We start from the raw sequence: 24,650 nt of genomic DNA, 5'->3' as shown, positions 1-24,650 counted from the left end.
AAAAACTCTTTGGAAGATCTCATGTGGCCCACGTAATTTCTGATGTCTTCAGACTTAGTGGGGAAATGTTTAACAAATTGAATAAAAAATATAATTGTTTAATCCTGTTTGATTCTTCAAACCCTGTTGACCATATTACTTCTATGCTGTCCATGAGTTTTTCTTGGCAATGACATTTGAGTGGTTGGCCATTTCCTTCTATAGTGGATTAAAGCAAACAGAGGCTAAATGATTTGCCAAGGATCATGCCGCTAGTGTCTGAAGCCAGATTTGAGTGTAGGTATTTCTGACTCCAGATCTGGTGCTTTATCTATTGAGCCATCAAACTGCCTCCAAAAATATAATACGACATAGATAATGTTAATTTGTGGTTTTCTAACTTAACATGCTGCATATAGGGATCCAGGTACTTGGGAATATGTACAAAGATGAATAAAAATCAGAGGAATTAGATTTTAGAGATCCTCTAGGTCAACCCTCTTATTGTGAAGTGAGGATTAGGAAATTGAGGAAAAGTATTTTAGTCCACGCCATTAAGAAGCTTACAATTCAGTGTGTCAGGGCTCAGGGAGACACGGATTCAATTTCTAACTAAGAAACTATGCTGTGTAATCCTGAGCAAGTCACTTGACCTCTATATTTCCCTCAATTCCTTATTTATAAAATGGGGTTGGACTTCTTTGGGGTGACACTTAAATCAAGGGGACCAACAAAATGTGAGGTAAAAGAGGGCATAAGAAAAGACTATGTGGCAAGTGCATTGAAAAAGAAAAACCAATGCTTTATAAGGGTTCACTTCTAATTGGAGAAATAGAAAACTTTTTTGTGGAATCTTAACTGTTGAAAAATATTGTGATAGAGGGAGATTGGAGTATGGTGGTATTTCCAGATCCAGAAAATTGAGTCTTTATTCAGAGATTGGAAAGAAGGAATGTATGAGTCAAACAAATTGTGAACTGATTAGCAGTTTACATCCCTGAATCATGGAATTGGGAAACTGAACTGTGCATTTTCTGGATTCAGTGTGTCTTATATGCTATCTACAACCGAGTCTGGAAGAAGTTGTGGGGACACAGACAAGCATTGGATATTTTATTATATATTATTTATTGATTTTATTGTTTCTATGCCAGTAAAACACTGTATGTAAGTAAGCATGTTTTGACTATTCCTTTGGGAAGGGGACTCCATTATGTTAGGGTCACAAGATTCAATGAAGTATAGAAACTTCAGGGAAAAAAAGGAGGCTTCTACTAGAAATGGAGACTTGGAGCTAATTCTGATTTGCAAAAGCCCTTTTTCCTTCATAGAGAAAGGTCACCTAGAGAGAGGGAGAACTGAGGGATAGACAGAAAGACAGACAGATGGGTAGAGGGGATGGAATATTTGTCAAACATTAAACTGCTGGAGGCACAAATACAGGCAAACAAGACAGGCTCTATCCTTGATGGTGATAGCTAGTATTTATATAGTACTTCCAGATTTGCAGAGTATGCTGTTTTAAGAAGTTTACAATCTAATGGGGCATGACAACAGCTAAAGGGTAAAATTCAGAGTGTGTTGGGCTAGGAGTGAAGTGTCCTTTCTGAAAAGGCAGCCCTCCTATCAGATCAAGACTTCATAGATGTTTTTTCAAAGTGGAAATGCAACTGACAAAATAGAGAAGTCCAAAGAATGAAAAATTTGGGGATTTCTCCAGGATGGGAAGAATGCCATCCATTTCTTAAGAACTTTAGGGAGCTTGATATTTCTCCCTGACTTTATTTACTTAGCCAGGGGAAGAGCTATTAACTATTAGTTAATAGTGTGAGTCTAGATTTATTTTAAATCCAGATCTTTTTCACAAAATAGAATTAGATTAATAGCAGTGCCACCTGGTGGTTAAACAGATTAAAATGATATTCTGGCTTGGTAGCCTTTTTTCTTATCACTTACTTTAAATCAGCTCAATAAACATTAATAAAACACCTAATATGTTAGGCTTTGTGATTGGATGGGGAATACAGAAACAAAAGTGAAATGATCCCTGACTTTAAAAAGTTTATATTCCATGATCCCCCTCCCCCCTTACCACTCTAATGAAATTTAGTTTTTCTAGGTTGACAACTCCTGAACTTCTAAAGTGCTCCTCCTTCAATTCAACAAGTTACTTTATGATTAATTGTTTATTTACTGTTCATTAGCTGCCTCATGTGCAGAGATATACTGGTAAATGTTTAACAATTGTCTTTTAGAAAAAAAATATACCCATGACACATTTTTAAGTTTAATCTCCATCACTTTCTTAAGTCTAGACAATTAATAAAACAATAAAACAAACCCTCTTTTTTAATTTCTGGGGCTAAATACACTAAAAACTTCGTAAATAGCTCTCATGAGCTTGTTGGAGCTGACTCCAGCACACCCCTGTTTGTATGCAAGGTACTATGCTATGTACACTGAAGATGCAGATGAAAAAACCTTCATAGTCCCTGCCCTCAAGAAACTTACTAGTTTTTCCTTTTCTTAAATTAAAGCTTTTTAGTTTTAAAACATATGCATGGATAATTTTTCAATATTGACCTTTGGAAAACCTTGTGTTCCAAATTTCCCCCCTTCCCCTCATTCCCTTCCCTAGATGGCAAGTAATCTGACAAAATCCATTTACAATTGATATTCTTAATCTACTCTGTGTGTGTGTGTGTGTGTGTGTGTGTGTGTGTGTGTGTGTGTAGAATTTGTATTCCTCTAAAGAGCCTCTTAGTACAGATGAATTGACAATTGATAGTTTTTTTTTTTTAATACTACAGTCATTTAAGGATATATCTGTCAAGTCGTTCTTGTTCTCTAACAGCATCTCTCCTCCCTCCCCTCCACTATTTCCATACTAAAACCAGTTAAATAAAAGTAGCAATGGTATCTGATGGTGTATGTAGCATTATGTACTCAGTCACCCACCTCTTGAGAGAAAGGAGGGAATTACATGACCTTATCTCTTAATACAAACATGGAAATCATTTTAAGCAGGGTGTCTTCTTGTAGTGACATACCTGTTGTTCTTTCCTTCTTTTGAACCTCCCTCAGATAATCTGTTTAAAAATAAAAGACAAGAACTCATCATTGCTTCATAATAAGTCATCATACCATACACATGCTCTTCCTCACCTTTGTAAGTTGCTTTATACACCTTTCTTCAGGGATTAAGCAAAACAATTGTGCAAAACAACTGGATGTTTATATTATGCCTGTATAACTAGTCTTTGGAGTAACATTTTGAGTATAGCTCCCTTTAAAATCAGAAAGCCTTCATAATGAATAGAAGTGAGTTTTGGGAGCCATGGAACCAGTTGTAAAGAATACATTTGTTCTCTAGTGTCCATGGGCTACCTCTTTGTTTCAAGCTATTATTTAGAGTCCTATTTAAATGAACAAACATTATTATATCTTTCTGTGGTCTTGCAGTGGGAAATGGAGGAAAAATTCATGCAAGAATGAAAATTTCCTCAGAAGAATGTAAGTTTCTCCAGGGCTGAGGCTATTGTACCTTTGAACCTTCAGCACCTAGCCCAGTGATTTAACAGATATTTGATGAATTGTTCTATCCCCATTCTCTAAAGAAATGGAATTAAGAACTATGAAAAAGCAGCTGTACTCCAAATAACTCTCTCCTTATATATTCCCAAATCCCTTGAATCTATGTATGAAGAAGTTAATAGTTTGAAATTTATTTATGTTAAATGAGCTTATCCATTGTTCCTCCGGGTATAGGATTTCCAAGGGGATGAAGAATAAAATAAAGAAAAAACAAATTTTGTGTATGAGATTACAGCATGGATTTTACTCTTCCAAATGCAGGAGAATGAAATTCAAGTCTTTCACAGAAGAAATGGATTGCTTGGTCCATTCATCTTACCACACTCTTTGCTTCCTTCCTTCCTTCCTTTCCCTCCTTTCCTTTCCTTCCTTCCTTCCTTCCTTCCTTCCTTCCTTCCTTCCTTCCTTCCTTCCTTCCTTCCTTCCTTCCTTCCTTCCTTCCTTCCTTCCTTCCTTCCTTCCTTCCTTCCTTCCTTCCTTCCTGATATATTTTCTTTTGATACTTGTAAAGTGTGCATGCCCAAGTATTGTCCTTGGTCTTCACCACAAATAGAGAGATCAATAAGCATGATGTCTCTTTACACAAAATGTAAAAATCCTCAATGCTATTTGCAGAAAGTCTTTTTTGACATTTAAGAGGTTTCTCTATTCAAGGTGTAAATATTCTTAAGAATGTCACATTATGTGCTTGCTTCGACAGCACATATACTAAAATTGGAATGATATAGAGAAGATTAACATGGCCCCTGCTCAAAAATGACATGCAAATTTGTAAAGAATGTCATGTTACTTGGCTTTGATGTTTAAAAAGAAGGAGATGGGATGGGAGACAGAGAAAACCAGAGCTGAGGGATATAGTGAGGAGGAGTTGTATGCAGAGACTCATATTTAGATGGAAGTCTGTGAGGCTGTAAGACTTCAGGTACCCACATGGTACTAAGAAAGGAAGAAACCCCAGACAGCACTGTGAATTAAGAGGACTGCATAGCTGTCTAAGGAAGGTAAAGGCTTAGTAAATAGAGAAATAGAGATGCTTTGGCTTTTTACAAGGTTTCAGATGCTAGTTTTTTTGCCTTTTTTGGTTGGGTGAAATAAAACCCTGACTTGTGTTTGAAATGCTGTTAGCCTTTATTTTTGGTGAGGACAGAGAATAGGATCTAAATAATAGGGCAGGTAAAGTATATTCATTTATCTAATGAGTATTTTTTAGTGCTTACTATGTTCCAGGTAGTATCTTAGGTTGTGATGCATATCATGGAGATAATTCTTAAAAACTGACCTGATCTTTTGAATCAATTCTGTTAAACCTATCATATTCATTTAGAGGTGTTAATTCTATCAGTCTGATTGTTGAAAGTCTTTGAAGTAATTTAAAGGACCTGTTGTGACCCTGGACAAGTCCATCAAACCTCTTTGCATCAGTCCATCATCTCTAAAATGAGCTGGAGAAAAAAAAATGGCAAACCATTCCAGTATCTTTGCCAAGAAAGCTTGAATGAAGACAGGAAGAATCTGACTTGATTTAAAAGATTGAACAACAAAACAACAACAAAGTACATTTGGTTTGTAGGGGGAATGTTTAAACTCAATCAATTTGTCAGCTTCATTCACATGGTGGCAAATTTTAGAGCTTACTAGGTTAACTAGATTGATGACTAATCAAAAGTTGGCTGGAATATGATTGGAAATGCAAGCAGCTTATGAGTACATATTATAATATGAGTACATATTCATGTGTGTGTGTGTGTGTGTGTGTGTGTGTGTGTGTGTGTGTGTGTATGTGTTTATATATTGGAATGATTTTTGTTTTTCAAATAAAATAGAGAGCCAGGCATTAATTATAAGACTTGATAAATGTCCTTACTTTCCATGCTATTGGCTGTTAAACATTGTTACCATGGAGAGGAGGATTATGTTAAAATGAATTTTAGTCATGAAAAAAAGGTTTATGTTGAAAAATATTTAAATTATATCCTTAAAAATTTAAAGTTATTTATGAGAGAGTTCATTAGATTACCTCTTTTTATCAATAAACACTGAATCTCTGGTTTTTCTTTGATCAAAAGATTTTTGAGTTCATAGCTCTGATTGTGAATATGAATTGATATTTCTTTTCTTTGAATAAAAAGCCTGATATGTTTATATTTGAAATTACAATCTCCAGAACTAGTGTTTTGAATTTTTTCCATCATCTTTTTCCTCTACCACTTTATTGTTTTAATTTCATTAACATTTCTGTCCATTTGGAAAAGAACATCTTAATAGCCCAGAGCCCATAACTGCTTTTCTAGTTTTTTTCTGACTCCAACTCATTAGTTCTTTATTTTTTTTCTGTTGCAATATTGAAATTTAGCAATTTATTGAGATGCCAGGAATTATTTTAGTTAGGTACTCCTTTCCAAAGTTCAGTGTTCTAAAAGGTAACCAAAGGAAACACTTGTACAAAATAACGAAGAGTGAAATGAACAGAATCAAGAAAACATTGTATACAATAAGAGCAATATTGTTTTAAAGATAATATTGAGTGAATAAGTAATTTTGACTATTTTAAATATCCAAATTATTATAAAGGATGTATGAAGAAAGACACTATCTGCATCCAGAAAGAACTCATAAATAGAAGTTTGCATAAAATAATTTTACATATTTATATTTATTTGTATCTAATTATAGCCATTTCTAGATTAGGGGAGAAGGAAGAAAAAAATAAAGAAATGTACATGACAACTTTACTTTATATTTAAGAGGAATAGCAAGTTGTACATAATAGATTTGCAATTTCATGTACAATCATATTTTTTTTTATAATGCTGCATTATGGGAATGCTTGTTCTATTCCATAAATTAAAAATAAAGTAAATAAATGTAGAATTTTTTTTTCAAAAAAGATAAGCCAGAATACTTCTCTATTCCTATTGGTAGTATGATCATGAATCTATATTGTTCAAAAAAAATTTCCAATAATGGAAAGTGTTTCAGAAGTCAATTTAGTCAAATCCAGTTGAACATAACAACATAAGAAATCATATTTTACCATGAGCAAGGTCCAGTAGTTGTCACTGGGAAAACAGAAAATATTGCATGTGCATAGATAGATATTTAAGTGTGTAAGCATATAAATATAACATTAACTATACTAGCTCCCACTGCCTAAAGATGAAGTATGCACATCTCACTTTTCTCCCAAGATTCTCCAAAATCCTTTAAGTGATTTAGGCTCTTTATCATTGGTTCTAGCCCCCTCTGGTGGTATCCCCTCAAACGTTAGGGGAGATACATATACCCCAGTTCCATTTAACCACTTAATGGGTCTATTAGCTTTTCAAATATTTTCAAAATATCCAAAGGAATATTTACTACAAATATATAAACCTCCTCACTCTCTATGCTACCTTGGTTTTTGGAGAGGGGAAAGGTGTTAGGTTTGTAGATTAGGTTAGTTCCTATGTAGTATAGTCCCAGTTCTAATTTAAAACTAGTCATGGGCTTGAGCTCTTGCACCCTGGGTTTTGAGAATTTTCCTTCCTGGCTAGCTGGAAGCAACATCCCATTTGAAATCCTGATTATAAGGTTGCCATGGCTCAATTTTTTGGGTCCAATTGGGGTTGCTGCTTGTACCTAAAACTGAGGATAAGTAGAACAGAACAGAAACAAGAACATTGAGGCCTAGAAGGAGAGGGTAGGGAAGGCAAGTCCCTTCTTCTACCCTCCATGACCACTCTGGATTAGTTAGTTCATGGCATCTACTGTTGCTGAACCTTATGAAATCTTTTGCCTGCCTGTAGCAGCAAAGAACAAGATTCTCTCAGTCATGCAGTTTTAAAGATGGCAGACTATTGCTTCTATGCAGCCAATCAAGGAAGACTACTTCTTACCTACATGGTAAGGAAATGAAGGATGTTTTCTCCTCAAAGCAGGTGTTTCCCAAGTGGCTGTCTCTCTTAGGTGATCTAGGCTTGTGGAAAACTTTCATTATATAAGTATAAATATATCTCCATTTTGAAGAGGGACCCATTCTACCCTGCCTTCATTCCCCTTCCCACTGTGCTTCTTGACTCTTGTTTTGACACTCTGCTTCTGCTGAAATCTCACCTCAGAACCTTCCTCAGTGCTTGTGGTCTCCTAGCCTGCAGATGAAATAGAACATCCATTCTGTCATGTCAGTCTCTTTCTCCCATTCCTCCTGGGGCCTTTATTTTAGAGAAGGGTCCAGGTTTTCCAGTCTTCATTCCCTTTCTTTCTATCAAACATCAGTGCCACAGCCCTGCATATGGACCTTCATTTCCCTTGCTTCTTACTTCCCTGCTTTTCAGCTCCCTTTTTAAAATATCATCTCCATTAAAATGTAAACTCCTAGAGAATAGGGATTACTTTTCTTTTTGCTCAAATCTGTATATTCAGCACTTAACACAGTGCTTGGTCCACAGAGAGTGCTTAATAAATACTTGCTACAGATTATGTTATGGTCAGCTGTGATAGACTTAGCTCTTCTCAGCAATACAATGATCCAAGAAAATTCCTATAGAGTTGGGCTAGAAAATGCCATGTGCATCCAGAGAAAGAACTATGGATTCTGAATGAGGATTAAAACATAGTATTTTCACTTTTAAAAGTTTTTGTTTTTCTTTGTTTTTCCCTTTAATTTTAATTCTTCTTTCACAACATGACTAATAAAGAAATATGTTTAAAATGATTGTTTATATATAACCTCTATGAGATTGCTTGCAGGTAAGGGGGGATAGAGAAAGAAAATTTGGAACTCTAAATCTTACAAAAATTAATGTTAAAATAATCTCCCCCCCCCCCCCCAGGCTGGGGTTAAGTGACTTGCCCAGGGTCACACAGCTAGGAAGTGTTAAGTGTCTGAGACCAAATTTGAACTTGCGTCCTCCTGAATTCAAGGCTAGTGCTCTATCCACTGCACCACCTAGCTGCCTCCTAAAATAATCTTTCATGTAATTGGAAAAATAAAATACAATAAATTAAAAAAATTAAAAAAAATACTTGTTGTTTCACCATAGAAGGTATGTGTTGCCTGTATAAGTTGTATATATACATGCTTTAATGCATAGATATACATAGAAAGGAAGTGTAAATATTTAGATGGATATTTTTGGTTTATGGGACTATCGCTTTTCAGAGGAAGACCACCATCTCTGCCTTCAGGGGAAGGAGACAAGGATCATGAGGCTGACTACTTTGTTCTCTGAGAGAGAGAGAGGGATACTTAGAATTATATTTATCTTTCCCTCTAAATGTTGCTGGTCTAGGAATACATAGATTCATATAGCTATGATTCAACCTGGAAACAGCCCACTTCATGGAGTCATAGAATCATAGTAATAGAGTAGGAAGGAACTTCAGAGGTCATCTAGTCCAACTCCTTCATTTTTATGGATGAGGATACTGATGTACAGAGAGGTGAAGTGACTCAGCCAAGATCACACAAATAGTAACTGGCAGAGCTAATAGTTAAAAAGAAGTCATCTGACTTTAAAGTCCAGCATTCTTTCCATTCTATGATGTTGTCTCTCCTTTATAATTTTTCAAAGTCAAAATCTTCATCTTTGTATAGGATCACAGTTATAACTAGAAGAGACCTTAGAAATTGATCTTTTTTTTCTTTTTAAATAGTATTTTAATTTTTTCATAGTTACATGTTAAGAACATTTTCAGCATTCATTTTTTACAAGATTTTGAGTTCCAAATTTTCTCTAACCCTCCCTCCCTTTTCCCAAGAATGGTAGGCAGTTTGATATAATTTATACATATGCTATCATTTAAAACATATTTCCTTATGTCACAGTTGTGAAATAAGAAATAGATCAAAAGGAAAAAAAACCCATGAGAAAGAAGAAAATAAGTGAAAAAAATGCTTTATTTGCATTCAGAATCCAATCAGGATCCATGATTCAGAATCAGCAGAATCATTAACTGGATGTGAATAGCATTTTCCCTCATGAATCCTTTGTATTTGTCTTGGATCTTTGTGTTGAGAAGGTCTGAATCAGTCATAGCTGATCATTATACAATGTTGCTGATACTGTGTATCTTTCTTGGTTCTGCTCATTTCATTTTCTCTCAGTTTGTGTAAATCTTTTCAGATTTTTCTGATATCTTCCTGTTGATCATTTCTTATTGCACAATAGTATTCCATTACATTCTTATACCACAACTTGTTCAGTCATTCCCCAACTGATGGGCACCCTTCAGTTTCAATATTTTGTCACCATGAAAAGAGCTGCTATAAATATTTTTACACATGTATTCTTTTTCCCGTTTTGATGATCTCTTTGGGAGACATGGTATTAATAGATCAAAAGGTACGTATTTTTTGATTCTCTTTTTGGTGTAGTTCTGAATTGCTCTCTAGAATGGTTGGATCAGTTCATAAATCCAACAACAATGGATTAATGCCCCACTATTCCCACAGACTCTTCAACATTTATCACTATCTTTTTTTTTTTTTTTTGTGGTTGCTGTATTGGCCAATATCAAAGGTGTGAGGTGGTATTTCAGAGTAGTTTTAATTTGTATTTTTCTAATCAAAAGTTATCCAGAGCACTTCTTCATATCCTTATAGTTAGCTTTGCTTTCTTTATCTGAAAATTACAAGTTGTCTTCAGTGAGATCCATGATTATTCAAAATAATGAGCAATATAATATGTTCATTAATGTTAATAATAATTAATTTTTACCATGAATAATATTATTATATACAATATATTATCAGTAATATAGTTAATATTAACAATATAATATAATAAATATTATTATTTATAATCAATATAATAAAAATCAAACATTACTGATACATGGAGAAAGTAAATGATTGAAAAATACTCATTGACCAAATATTAGATATAATGTGAGTTCTTTGATTTAATGCATCATTACATATATTTAGAGTAGTTACTTCCAATGGGTAATGTGTTCAGCTTATGATTGAATAAAAGAAAGACCTGCCTAAATTATCTTTGGAGGGCAATATTTTTGAAGATTCCCTAAGCTGTTCTCTGTTACAAAACCCAGAAAAATCATGAATATTTTTCTGTTGAGTCCAAATGGTTTTGAATTTTGGAACAACCCAATTTATGAATAATTGAAGCTGATGGAAAGATGAAAACTGGGCATAAATATGTAACATAAGTAAGAGGTGTTTATCCTGGGGTCTACAAACCTTGATAGAAAAAAATACATCTTTATTTCAGTGTTATTAGTTTCCTTCATAATCATATGAATTTTAAGGGATTATTCTGAGAAGCGATTCTTAGACTTCACCAAATTTTAAAGAGCTCAGAACATAAAAAGGTTAAGAACATCTATTTTGGATGTTCTAAGGATGAAATCCCCCCCCCCCATTTCTTGGTATCTCTATTGCGTAGCACAATGCTTGGCATATGAAAGTCAATAAATGCTTTATGAGTTGACTGACAAACACTAATTTCAAAGGTTTATAATTTCATTGCTGTGGGAACTCCCTCTACTGACTGAAACCCTTTATAACTTAGATGATGTCTTAGAATATAAGGGAAATAATTCAGTATATATGTGAATGGAACAATAAAAGATTGCTTATGTATTTAGAGTGAGGAATGACCCTATGGTAACTAAAAAGTGCAATAAGACGTAGAGGTAGGCGTCCAGCATGTTCCATGGATAATGGGATACCAGTGGCACCAGGCATAGTATTGGATACAATAGATATTAGGCATTTTCCTATCTTCCAAGAGCTTGTGATTTATCTGGACAGGTAAGAATCCCTTAGAGTTGTAAGAGATGGCAAGAGTGGTCTAGTCCAACTTGTATTCAACCAATAATCCCTTCTGTATTATTACCAGCTTGTGGCTGTTTTGCCTATGTCTAAAAAAACTCTAGTGAAGGGTTTCTTCCTTTGTAGTTTTTAGACATATAAATAAGAAAAGTTAAACAAGCTATGGAAGAATTTAATTAACAATGAAGTTGATATCATGAGACATTCTGTAATTTGTTGCCAACCTTCTATACTACACATCTCAATCTCTTGAAATCTTGGACCAGCAAATATAATCACATAGAAACTACTTGTCACAAACTAAAAAGGCATGGAGGCAGCTGGTAATGCAGTAGATATAGCACTAAGCCTGAAGTCAGACAATGGACGGATCACTGGGCTAGGCATCAGGAAGACCTGAGTTCAAATTCAACTTCAGACACTGCATATCTGGCTCCTTTACTCTGACTGATAGTCTGCAAGTTATGACCATGTAGTTTTCTTATGATATATGTGTGTGTATATCATCTATCTGTCTATCTAAGATCAAACTGTTGACTAACTTAAAATTTCCATGGAGTCCACCGTTTGCCATAAAGTGGATCACTCTGGGTTTTATGGCACCTTCTCTCCCTTTTTAAGCATCTAAATTTCTATGATAATTAGCACTTCACTGTTCTTGTTTTCTGCTCTTAAGTGACTTCTGGGGAAGGGGAACAGAACTGGTCCTTTGCTTCAAACTTAATGGTGTCCTATAGATGCTGTCATCATGCTATTCTTCGGTTCTTCAGTGTCAGTTTTTCAGCACTGTTTCATCATTGAACAATAAACATTCTGGATCCCAACCAGAGTATGTTTCTGCCTTTTGGTTTCTTAAGATAGAAGGAGGGGTCAGGGAATAGCTAGCTTTTTTTTGAAAGGTGGTGGACTGATTTATGCAGCTCTATCAGTGCTTGTTGGTTGGTAGAGGAGCAGGTACTCAGAGAACATACGAGAGGTTAAGGATTAGCTTTCTTTGTTAATTGGATTTTTACCCCGTTAGAATTCTTGATGTCTTAGAGCTGGACATAGTTGAAATTGCTTTATCAATTGTGTATAATTCCCATTTTGGGGAAGTTTGAGAGGATATGAAGATGGAAGAAAGTGTTTAGTCTTCCTTATTACTCATGTGCCTTAGAAGTCAAACTGCCTAATTTTTTTTTGCATTTAATTCTTAATTTTCAATTAGATATAAAAATAAAATTTCAGCATTCTATTTAAAATTTTTGAGTTCTAAATTCTCTCCTTCCTTCTCCCTTTTCCCTCATCCTTGGGAAGGCAAGCAATTTGATATAGATTATCATGTATACCAGAGATTTTCCACCAGTGATTTCTCAAGGAAGTCTCAATGCAGAGAGGCAGCCAGAAAGATTCGTGATCTTTCTGGAGAATGGCAGGGAACAAAAGCATCTGATTCCCTCTTTTCCTCTTGCTAAGGGTTATAACCTATAGGAAAAGAGATAAACTTTTAAAAAAATTAATGAAACTATCAAGTATCTATAGAATTACCAGAAGTTATAGTTCATAAAGATTAACAAAGAGGAACATTTATTTGGTAAGCAAATTTGGCTAGAATGTTTGAGAGTTTCAGAAGAATCAATTATACCTACCATAAATATCTAGGAGCTCGTTATGTAGTCCAAACCTAGCCAGACTCTAATTTTTCTCTAATGTTCAATGTTCTGCATTTCTACAGTCTGGCAAAGGTCATTCCTCATTTTCATAAAAGATAAGCTTTTACATCTTCCCTATCTCAATTAAAAAAAGAGGGACTTTAGCACCAGAGTTCATGTCGGAAGAAAACAGACACATCCTTAGGGCCCAGATTGAATTCTGAAACCTTTATTAAAATTTTTTCCTGCCAAAAAGTTCACTTAAAAATGAAGATTAAGCAGATATACTTGGAAATGTCAGGAAGCACCTGACATTTCATTTGCTTTCTAGATGTTATTAAAAACTATCTCCAAATTAAAAAAAATGAGCATAAATAACTTCAAATATATCATAGACTTTATAATGAAGGGAGCTTTTCTATCTACCAGAAAAATGATTGACACTAATTAGAATTAACTTTTTTGAAAGTGAATTTCTATTTATTTGTATTGTTAAAACAAATTAATCTAAAATAGAAACTTTAGTTATTTGCACTTAGAGATGAAACTATTTCACTAAGGGAAAAGAACAGAAATGAGGTAGTTAAATATAATTTCAACATTTAAATAGTAATACTATATATATTAGAAGACCTCTAAAATATCCCTCTCACATCTGGCCTCAGAGAAAGACAATCTTATGGAAAGGCATTATCAGTAGTAGTTACTGCATATCATCAGTTCCATTTTTAAAGTGAAGGCATCTTTTAGACAAATTGCTTTAATCTTTTTGTTGCAGTTTTCTGTTTCATTCTAGTATAGAGATTCCATTTGTGGCTTCAATCTTATAGTCTACTTTGCCTCTTGTAGACCTTTTTAGGCTCTAGAAATTTTTTGTAAAAAAATCTGGAATGCTTCATGAATTTTCAAGTCAACTTTGTGTGAGGGCCATGCTAATCTCTGTATCATTCTAATTTTAGTATATGTGCTGCTGAAGCAGAATTAATTTTCAAAAAGTTAACTTTTAAATTAAAGCTGACTTTTAAAAATAGTTTCCCCTAATTGTAATTTTTAGCATTAATTTTTATAAGGTTTTAGGTTCCAAGTTTTTCTCCCTGCCTCCTTCCCTCCCCTCTTTCAAAAATGGTAGAGAATTTGATATAGGTTGTATATGTGCTATCATGTAAATCATATTTCCATAATAGTCACAGGTATGAAAGAAGAAACAGATCATAAGAAAAAATGTAAAAAAGAATAAATATGCTTTGATCTGGATTCTGAGTCCATCAGTTCTTTATCTGGATATGGATAGCATTTTCCTTCCTTTGTAGTTGTCTAGGATTGTGCTACTGAGAAGAGCTGAGTCAATTCATAGTTTATCATGCTGCAATTTGCTGATACTGTATACAATGTTTTCCCCATTCTGCTTTTTTTGCCTCAGTTCATACAAGTCTTTTTAATTTTTTTTAATATCTGCCTGCTCATAATTTCTTAAGGCACAATAGAGTTCCATTATATTTGTATACCATTCCTCAATTGATGGGCATCCCTTTACTTTCTAATATTTTGCCATGACAGAAATGGTTGCCATTAATATCTTTGAATATGTAGATCCTTTTCCATTTTTGATGATCTCCTTGGGATACAGACCTAGTAGCAGTATTGTGGATCAAAGGTATACTAAGTTTGGTTGTTCTTTAGAAGTAGTTTCAAATTGTTCTCTGGAATGGTTGGATCAGTTCACAACTTCACTAACATTGGATTAATGTCCCAATTTTTTCACATTTCCAGAATTACAGAATTAATTTAAAAAATAAGATTATCTCTTACTCTTTCCCCTTATTTTATTATTGTTTTTTCTGCCACTCTAATCATTGCTAAAGCCCTATGATTTAAGAATGCTTTATAGAATTTTATTTTAAGTTTTTAAAACTTTTGTTTTTGAATACTTTAGTAGCCTGAAAGGATTTTTCTTACTAGAAAAGAAGAAAAAAATCTTCTCTACTAAACTTAATTGTCTGAAAAAAATCATGAAATTGCATAAAAAATTAAAAATAAAATTAATTGTTTTCCATTTGGTTTCAATAGGCATAAAGAAAACCTTTTGCATGATGGATGAGTTCCTTATTGAGGATTTTTAGGAAGATGCAAAGAAGATTACTTAACACAAGACATAGATAAGTTGTGATCAATATTCCCAGGAGTGTGCCCTTGAATGTGTGGAATTATTATATATCTTTATTTTAATAGTTTTTATTTACCAGATACATGCATGGGTAATTTTACAACATTGACAATTGCCAAACCTTTTGTTCTAATTTTTCCCTCCTTCCCTCCCAATATGGCAGTTACATGTTAAATATGTTAGAGTATAAATTAAATACAATATGAATTATTATATATCTTATTTTAGTTTCTTTTCTTTCTTGGTCTATTGGGTATCTATTTGATTTAATGCAGCAACTCTTTATTGAGGATGAAACCTATTGAGACATGTGCTATTGTTTTTTTTTTGGTTGTTTTTTATGTTTTTCCCTAGTACTTGAAATCTGAGAATAGGATAAAAGTCAATGTTTATTCTAGGAAAATTTCTAAGCCCTTGACATATCTAGATAATGCACGCAAATTGATTAAGATTTAGCTTTTAAATTTTACCCAGAATAGCTCCTTGAAGTCAGAATGAAAATTAAGAAATCTTAGGGATAAGATGGCAGAAACAGGATGGTGTCATGGAAAAAGGGCCAGCTCAGGAGTCAGAGGTCTTAGGTGCAAGCCTTGTCTTTGAAATTCAATAGCAGATAATGTAATTGTGTCACTTATTCTTATTTTCAGAAGCCATTGGGCCTTTACTTGCTTTAGGATCTTGGTGTATGTGGAGTCCTGGCTCTAAAATTTACCATGAGTTTGGTACTGGGCATGTCATTTTGCTCAGGCTTCCTCCCTGCTGACCTACTGGATCCTCTTTCCCATAATGTGGGAGTATGTGGGTCTCCCTCCTGCTAACTCTTCAAGATTCTTACAAGCTATCATTGTCTTTGGGTCTGCAAGCCAAGTTATAAAAGTCCTTCAATGACAGAGGATTTTATATTTGAACCTGGAACTGAAAGGGAGTTGGTTGAATGCAAGAGGGGAGTGACACTATACTTCATATTCTATTCATTCATCTATTAAGAAACTGGGCCTATATGAGCATCTTGCCACCTATCCTGCTACTGTGCTAATTCCCCTCCTCACTACATTCCATTGGTTTTTGCTCTAAGAATAGTAAACAAAGTGATATTCCCTCTCTTCTTCCCTCCCTCTCTTCCTTCCTTCCTTCCTTCCTTCCTTCCTTCCTTCCTTCCTTCTTTCCTTCCTTCCTTCCTTCCTTCTTCCTTCCTTCCTTCCTTCCTTCCTTCCTTCCTTCCTTCCTTCCTTCCTTCCTTCCTTCCTTCCTTCCTTCCTTCCTTCCTTCCTTCCTTCCTTCCTTCCTTCCTTCCTTCCTTCCTTCCTTCCTTCCTTCCTTCCTTCCTTCCTTCCTTCCTTCCTTCCTCTCTCCCTCCCTGCCTCCTTTCTTTACTTCCTCCCTCCCTGCCTCCCTGCCTCCCATACAATGACTGTTCATGATTCCAGAACACTCATAATGAAGCCTGCTATCCACCTCCTGTGAGAGAAGTAATAGGCTCAGAGTTTACATTGAAACACACACATATTTTTTGTATATGGTCAATGTTGGAATTTGTTTTCCTTGACTATACATGTTTGTTACAAGGAAAAAAGGAAGGTCACAGAGTCAGCTAACACAGCTCAGATTTTGAATTTTATTTAAAAAATTTTATTGATATCTATTGTATTTTTATGTCACTGAAATTTCTCCCAGAATCTTTCTCCCTTCCTCTTAGAGAGCCACTTCTTATAATACGTTTAAACAGAAAAAAAGAGAATAAAAATAAAAGATAAAATTGATTGCTATATTTTTGATATAATATGTACAACATACTGCAAATTATCTCCTACCTATGTAAAAAAATTTGGGTCGGGTGTCTTGTCATAATTCTTCTTTGGAACCACACTTGTTCTTTAAAATTTTTACAACATTCACTTTTGATTGTTTTGGAGTTTTCTTTCCATTTGCATCATTGTTATTGCTGTATAGATTATTTTTCTGTCTCTCTTCATTATATTTATCATTTCCAACCCTAATTCCATTAATTCATATACTGTGATTTGTTTAGCTGTTCCCCACTCAATAGGCAATTGCTTTGCTATCTCAAAAAAAGTTGCAATAAATATTTTACCGTATATAGGGACTATTAAAATAATTGATCACTTCCTTTATTTCAAAGAATATGAACAATTTAGTTGTTTAAGTGTTTAATTCCAAATTGCTTTCCTAAGTGATTGTATTGATTTACAACTTTACTAATGTACAATTTTGCCCATCTTCCCTCAACTCCTCCAATGTTGTCAGCTTCCATGCTTTGTTATTTTTGTCAGCTTTATGGGTATAAGATGAAACATCAGGGTTGTTTTGAGGTCTATTTTTGTTTTTGATGTTTAAAAAGTTTGAGATAATTTCTGGATAATTTATCATCTTATTAATAATACTAGCATTTTACTAATAAAAGAAATGGTCATTTGGCTGTCTCTCTAGGAATAAAAACAGCTCATGGTGGTGAGCTCACAGTTTATATGCCCTTGGAAAAGAGCATATAAAAGATACCTGAGGGTGGAAATCAATATTGATTGGTCAACAAGTAATCAGAGAGAGGCAGAGTCAAGATGGACGGGTAAAGTCAGGAACTTGCCCAACCTCTCCCTCACTGCTCCAAAATCCTCTAAATAATGACTCCTAACAAATTTTAGAGCATCAGAACACCCCAAAGGGCAAAGTAGAATATTTTACATCCAAAGGCAATTTAGAAGATCAGTAGAAAAGGTCCAAATCATCAGGATGGGAATTCAGTCTTGGTGCAGGCTGTATCACTACAACCCCAGCCTGGCTCAACCTCTGAATCAGTGGCAGTCCTGGTGGCTTCCAGACCTCTCAGCCTAGAGACACTAAAGAGGACCTGGAAGGTTAGCAGAACAGGTCTGTGGAACCAGCGTAGGAGCCTGATATGCAATCCCAATGCAGGCAGCTGTGCCAGTGCAGCCTCTGCCCTAGCCATGACCAAGGCAGGATCTTTGAATCATTGGTGATGCTGGTGGCTTTTGGACCTCTTGGCCTGGGGATAGTAGGGAAGACTTGAAAAGACAGTGGAGAGGATTTGTGGCACCAGAATGGGATATTAGCATGCAATCCCAGTGCAGGGTTCATCAGTACAGCTCTGGCCCCAGCTGCAGCCCCAGGCGGTAGTCCCAACAGGGCTCTGTTGCTTTAGCCACTAGATCTTACAGCTGGAGTGGGGTGGGGACACGCCTAACAATTCCAGGGCAGAAAAGAGGGCTTGTGGTCAGGTCCCCAGAAGGATCTCTGAAAAGGCTGCACAAAATTCCTGAAGCTTGGGACAGTGCACCCTTCACCCTGGAAAAAGAACTGTACTTTATCAAGAATTAAAAGCAGAGCAATAGGTTAGGAAAATGAGCAGAAAACAAAAAAAAAGTTTCTGACCATAGAAAGTTACCATGATGACAGGGAAGATCAAAACACATATTGTGAAGATAATAAAATCAAAACTCTAAGAAAAATAAGAATTAGGGTTGTGTCATGAAAGAGTTCAAAAGGGATTTTGAAAACAAATGTAAAAAAATTCATTTTAAATGTACCTGGGGAAAAATATTAAATAAATAAATCAAAGACAAAAGACAAAAAAAAGGGAATGAATATTAAAATAAGAGGTGGGCTTATTCTAATGAGAATCTTGAACACCCAAATCTTGGTCAAAGACACATCATTTTCCATATCATCCATCTGACAAAAGGGAGAATCCGCATTTTTCTAGGCCTGTCTGAGTAAATACAAAGAATAGGAACCTAGTTATTAGCCTAAACTTAGAATTTTTTTGCATTCTTTGATTAGAGCTTAGTTTTCCTGTCTGAAAAAGTCTTTGCATAAGATTTTTCATACTAATTGATTTTTGAATGAGGAAGTAAAAAAAAGGGAAAAAATTTTTGGTTCTAATTCAATAATTTGTATTATTGATTATTAGTGATTTAGAGCATTTTTCATATGGCTATTGATAGTTTTGATTTAGTCATCTAAAACCCAGCTTCTTAAACTGTGATTTGCAATCTCATATGGGATCTCATAACTGAATGTGAATGTTGTGAAATTATGATTTACTATCACTTAATATTTGATTTGATTTGTATACCTATTTTACATACCTATATCCTTGGGCTAATGTAAAAATTTTTCAGGCGAAAAATGATTGATGTAATATAACATCTGGGGGAGAAAGCAATAATTTTAAGGTCACCTGACCTTAGGGTGCTTCTGTTCTAACAATCTGTCAGTGATTCTAAATCTTCTGGCTTTAGAATTGGATCCTGAGGCCCTCTGATCTAAGAATGCTATTGTTCTGTCAATGAGTATAAAAGTCTTCTGGCCTAGGAATGTAATAATATATCTTCCCTTAAACTTTAGGGAAGATATATTATCATTCTGAGACTTTCTAACTATTGTTCTGACAATCTGTCAATGATTTCAAGTCTTTTGGCCTTATCATAGTCCTACAAACATTACTATCTATTGGTCAATGATAACCAAATTCTTGAGATTGGTTCTCAATCTCAATTGGTTCTCTTCTTAGTTCTACTTGTAGGCCATAAAATTAGCATATCAATAACATGGAGAACTAAAAAAACTTGCTTCTGTTTCTTTGCTAAATTCTCTTGGAATTTAGACCATTTTAATTAGCTTTACAATTACAATAAACTTTGCCCCTTGACTTAGATATGGGTTCAAGCCTGCAAATCTTTTGAGACAAATTGTGAGGATACTCTGTGACCCCCCAACTTTTTGGGATATCTTCCTAATCTCAACAGGATTACAAGGGAAAAAGTTTAAGAAGTCCTGATCTAAAAAATCCATTGGCTATCAGAATAAAATTTTTAAAAATGGAGAGGGGGGATAGTGATGAGAAAACATAAAGCTATTTAACTCTTATATTTGTTTTTCTTGTCAAGAAAAATGACCTTTGCATGAAAAATGACAGAACAGAAATAGCCAACAGGGAATTGATAAACAAGAAAAGTTAAGAGATATGAGAGAATGTCTCAGCTGTTCATTATGTATTCAAGTCATTTGGCTCAAATAAACTATGCATTTTTGAGTATTTAAAGAATTGCTGAACCAGATTCATTGTTAGTGATGCATGGAGAAATGCCACAGGATTATAGAGGCTAAATATTGTCACTTAGTAGAATCTACAAACTACAGGTGAGTAAATATAACCCTGGATCCTAGGAAAAACTAGATAAATTTTTCACCTAAAAAAAAAAAAAAAGAGATGAGTTAACAAATATCCAATAAAGCAAATGGTGATCCCAAAGTGCCAGAAAGACTAAACCTCACTTCCTTTTTTTTGACAGAGTTAAACAGGAACAGGAGAAAACTACTTATGCAAATTGTTTATACTTTTTTCATTCTATTCTCATGGAAAATATGGACAAATGTAGAATAGATGAACATACATTTAAATGGATTTAAAATTGTTTGAATGGCTAGATTAAAAAGATAGTTGTTAATGGTTCTATGTAAACTTTGCAAGTGATAAAAAACAGCTATATTAAGCAGTAGATAGAGTATCAATGCTGGAGTTAGGTTGATCCAAGTTCAAATCTCTCTTGGGTTCTTAGTAGCTATGTGATTTTGTTCAAATTACTTAACCACAGTTTCATCCATAGTAAAATGAGGAAACAAATAAGACTTACCTCTCAGATATTATGAATATGGAAGGAAAATATTTGTAAAGTGCCTGGTACTACTATATAAATGTCAGTTGTTTTTTATTAGATCACCAGTGGTATGTGCCAGGGATCTGGAATTGGCCTTGTGCTATTTAATATTTTTAATAATTGACTTGGAGAAAGGTATAAGCAGTATACTCTTCTAATTTGTTATTGGCTTGAAGTATAGTGAAGTATAGTTAATAAACTGAATGACAGAGCCAGTAAAATCCTGACAAGTTAGCAGTGGTTTTCAAAGTATGGTTTGGGTTTCCTCGGGGATCTTTGAGATTCTTTTAGGGTGTCCATGAGGTAAAAAACTATTTTCATAAAGTAAAGATTTTAAAATTTCTAATGTTAATAATAGCTTTTTATTTTTCAAAATAACATGCAAAAATAGTTTTCATTCATCTTTGTAAAATCATGTGTTTCAAATTTTTCTCCCTCTCCCTCCCTACCTTCTCCCTCTCTTAGAAGCAAGTAATGCAATAAACATGTGGTATCTATTAAACAATTAATAAGACATAAAGAGAGAATCTTCTGTTAAAGAATCTCTGCCTTACAACAATCTAAATTTATCTTTACTTCGTAACATTTATGTTATGATATGCATTTAATATAGGAAGAAAATATTAATCATCTTTTAGAAAAATAACAATCTCTGCTGATTGACAACATTGGGAATTTGAGAAGGTAGCTGAAGAATGGAGGACAATCATGTCATCATTAGAATTATTTCCAGCAATCTTTAATATTAGAAAGAAAAAAATGCTTCATAGGATCTTAGATTTAGAGATTAAAATATTATAGAGGTCACTGAGTCCCAACCCTTTCATCTTATAGTTGTGGAAACTGAAACTGAGGGAATTTAAGTGGCTTGTTCAGGGTCACATAATTAGTAAATATGAAGAATATTAACTTCATAACTGTGCTCTATTATGCCCAACATGTTTCTCTCTGAAACATGTTGTTGTGTAAATTTAAAGTTGAGTCTCTGCTGTGTCTAAATCTGTGTAAATGCTACAGGAGATAGTAATGCACTACCCCTCTCATGGGAAGAGTTTCTAACTTTGTTGGGAAGGCACAGGATTATTATTATTAGTCCCAACTATGGGGGACAAAATTAGTTCAGTGAAGAGTCTTAGGAGCTTTGAGATGTTGAGGTAAGTTAGATAGAGGTGATAGGAATGGAGGATGTTGAGGTCAGAGGGCATGAAGAGTGAGCATCCCGGATACCTTAGAATCACCGGTGTCAGGATAAGCAAAAGTCCTTGGTCTTTTTTCTTGGTCTTTTGGGATAGCAGTCAGGAGAATGGACACAGGAATCCCCACACCTTCCCTCTCTCTTCCCACCACCCAAAGGTCACTCTTCCTTGTCTTACTCCACCCTCCAATGCCTCTTACAATTCTCTGTATATACCAACAGATCAAGCCAGCATAGTATAGTAGGCAGGGCATTCTCCAAGCATATGCTAATAGAGTATTGTCCAATCAGTAATTAGTCTTAAGTGCTCAGTGCATCAATTCAGTTTCAGCCCTTTACATCAGGGTTCATAGAGGTTGGTTAGAGGAAAAGACTCCATTCCAGATATTGAATATATTGGGAAGGAAGGAGAGTGATTTGAGGTCCATGTATGAGAACAAGGACACACAACAGTTGGAAAAATGGAATAGATTTCACAGGAGGAAGTCATTACTGGGTGATGATGATAATGGGGTAATTATGAAAGTGAAATCGGCAATGAGGAAGATGATAACAATTCCTTTTGACTTTAGAAAGCATACCAAAAGATGTTATATCTTCAGAGAAAGTTTTCTTTCAATGAGCACCATCACATTTAAGAAATGTAAGATAAAGATATATGAAGGAAAATTTGTTCCAGAGGGCACAGTGGAAAGTGAGAGCAGAGGAGGATAAAGACCGGGAAGGAATAAGACTGAGTTTACATGCAGCCACTCTCTCTCTGTCTTTGTCTCTTTCTGTGTCTGTCTCTTTCTGTCTCTTTGTTTCTCTCTTTGTGTCTCCCTGCCTCCCATCTGTCTCTTTCCCTTTGTTGTCTTTGCAACTAATTGCTTTGTTCATCCCATATCCTACATTGTTAGTAAGCCAGGGCCTGCAACTCTGGAAAGTGGCAGTATTGGAATAAGAGACTGAGATAAGAGGATTGTTTGTGGCTTACTGGTGAATTGGGACTGGGAGATGGTACACCTCTGGGTGTTGGTGTCCGTGACAAAGTCTCAGATACCCCAGACTAATTCTGTGTCTGGGCAGAGGAGACATTCAACCATTTTTAAATAAACAAACAAATTAGAAGATAATACACGGCAGTTAGTTGATAATACATTATCATAGATTAAAATGGAGAAATGACAGAAATTGCTTTTCCTGCCAAGAGTTTTAAAAATAAGATTGAGACAATAGATAGCTTAACATTCTAAAGAAATAGACAAGCCTCTTGCTTTTTCCTCTGCTGGGTTAATAACAATAAGCTGGTGTTTAGATTGCATGGGGATAGACATGCTTATCAGAAGATGAATTAGATGTTTAGAAAATAGCTTCACTGCCTCAAGGGTTATAGCTAGTCTTTGTTTTGAACAAAGCCCTTAATCTCTTATGATACTAGAGGAAAAAAGGGAAAAAAAGCATTGAGGTGGAGACATTGAAGCTGTACATGATTTTAAATTACTGTGATTTTTTTTTTTTTTTTTGGTAGGCAAATAAAAATGGACTAAGTTTCTGAGTTACATATAAATTACATACGTGGTCAGAATTTCTTTAGGTTTTATGCTGTTGGCAAATTATGTAAACTTTAATTAAAATGGAATGAATATTGCGTGCAGCTAATACTATTCTAAAATGACTCCTCTCTTCTGTGGCTGTCTGTTCTCAACCTTGAAAGGAGAGTTGTGTTTGTTGCCTGGCCACTTAGAGATGGATAACAGCACAATACTGCTGCAGAAATGACCTTATTGCAACCACATTCTTATCCTATGCCTGTCTTGAGAAATGGGTCAATTTCTTTTGTGGATATTGTTTTCAGATGGCATTTTTTCATTGTCTTTGGTGAGAAGGCAATTAAAGGTACCTAGTGGTCGCTGGAACAACTATAGAATAATAGGGCAGGGTTTGGCATTCTTTGGGGGCTGAGGTAGCAAAAGGTTAAAAAAAAACCACTTATGGGAAGGAAAGGAACCCAGGCCAGAATTTGTGTGGGTGTGTGGTGGTGGTGATGTTGGTGATAGTATATTTAAAACTGTGAGATTCTTGGCATATTTGTTTCCTTAAAAGAATACATTTTTATTTATCTATTTTGTTCTCATGTTAGTCTAATTTCTTAAATGTATCTCTCCCTCTCTCTTAACTATACAAAATTTTAACAAAAATTGAAAAAAAAGAGAAAGCAGTTTCTTACATTCTAAACATTTTATCTTTCCTTTGTGTCCATCATATTTTACTTTGTATTGTATGTATCTATTTATAAGTTGTATTCCCCATAGTAGAATGTAATTATAGCCATAACTGACATATATGGAATGATTTAAATTTTTCCTACACATATTATCTTACTTGAGCCTCAAAACCACCCTATGAAGTAGGTACCATTATTATTCCCATTTTACAGATGAGAAAATATAGACTAGTAAAAGTTAGCTGATTTGCCTATGATCACACAACTGGTAAGTGTTAAAAGGTAGGATTCAAACACAGGTTTCTCTTAACTCTAAGTCCAGCATTCGTTCCATTTATCATTCGATTTTTCCACTCTATTATACATATTTTTTTTTGTTTGTTTGTTTTTATTCTCTATATTTCAGCACTT

The 24,650-nt window shown here is 34.7% G+C and overlaps 1 non-coding gene and 1 pseudogene across 1 annotated transcript; one reads left to right on the top strand and one right to left on the bottom strand.

Annotated features, from left to right (window-relative positions):
• Positions 1–4,257: 4,257 nt before the first annotated feature.
• LOC141541970 (U6 spliceosomal RNA) lies at positions 4,258–4,364 on the top strand. The gene has a single exon (XR_012481984.1). It is a non-coding gene; the product is annotated as a U6 spliceosomal RNA (small nuclear RNA).
• Positions 4,365–13,857: 9,493 nt separating this feature from the next.
• LOC141541987 (U6 spliceosomal RNA) lies at positions 13,858–13,957 on the bottom strand (annotated as a pseudogene).
• Positions 13,958–24,650: the final 10,693 nt, after the last annotated feature.

The sequence above is a fragment of the Sminthopsis crassicaudata genome, chromosome 4 (assembly GCF_048593235.1).
Source record: "Sminthopsis crassicaudata isolate SCR6 chromosome 4, ASM4859323v1, whole genome shotgun sequence".
Classification (NCBI taxonomy): domain Eukaryota; kingdom Metazoa; phylum Chordata; class Mammalia; order Dasyuromorphia; family Dasyuridae; genus Sminthopsis; species Sminthopsis crassicaudata.
This window is presented reverse-complemented; position numbering and strand designations above follow the sequence as displayed.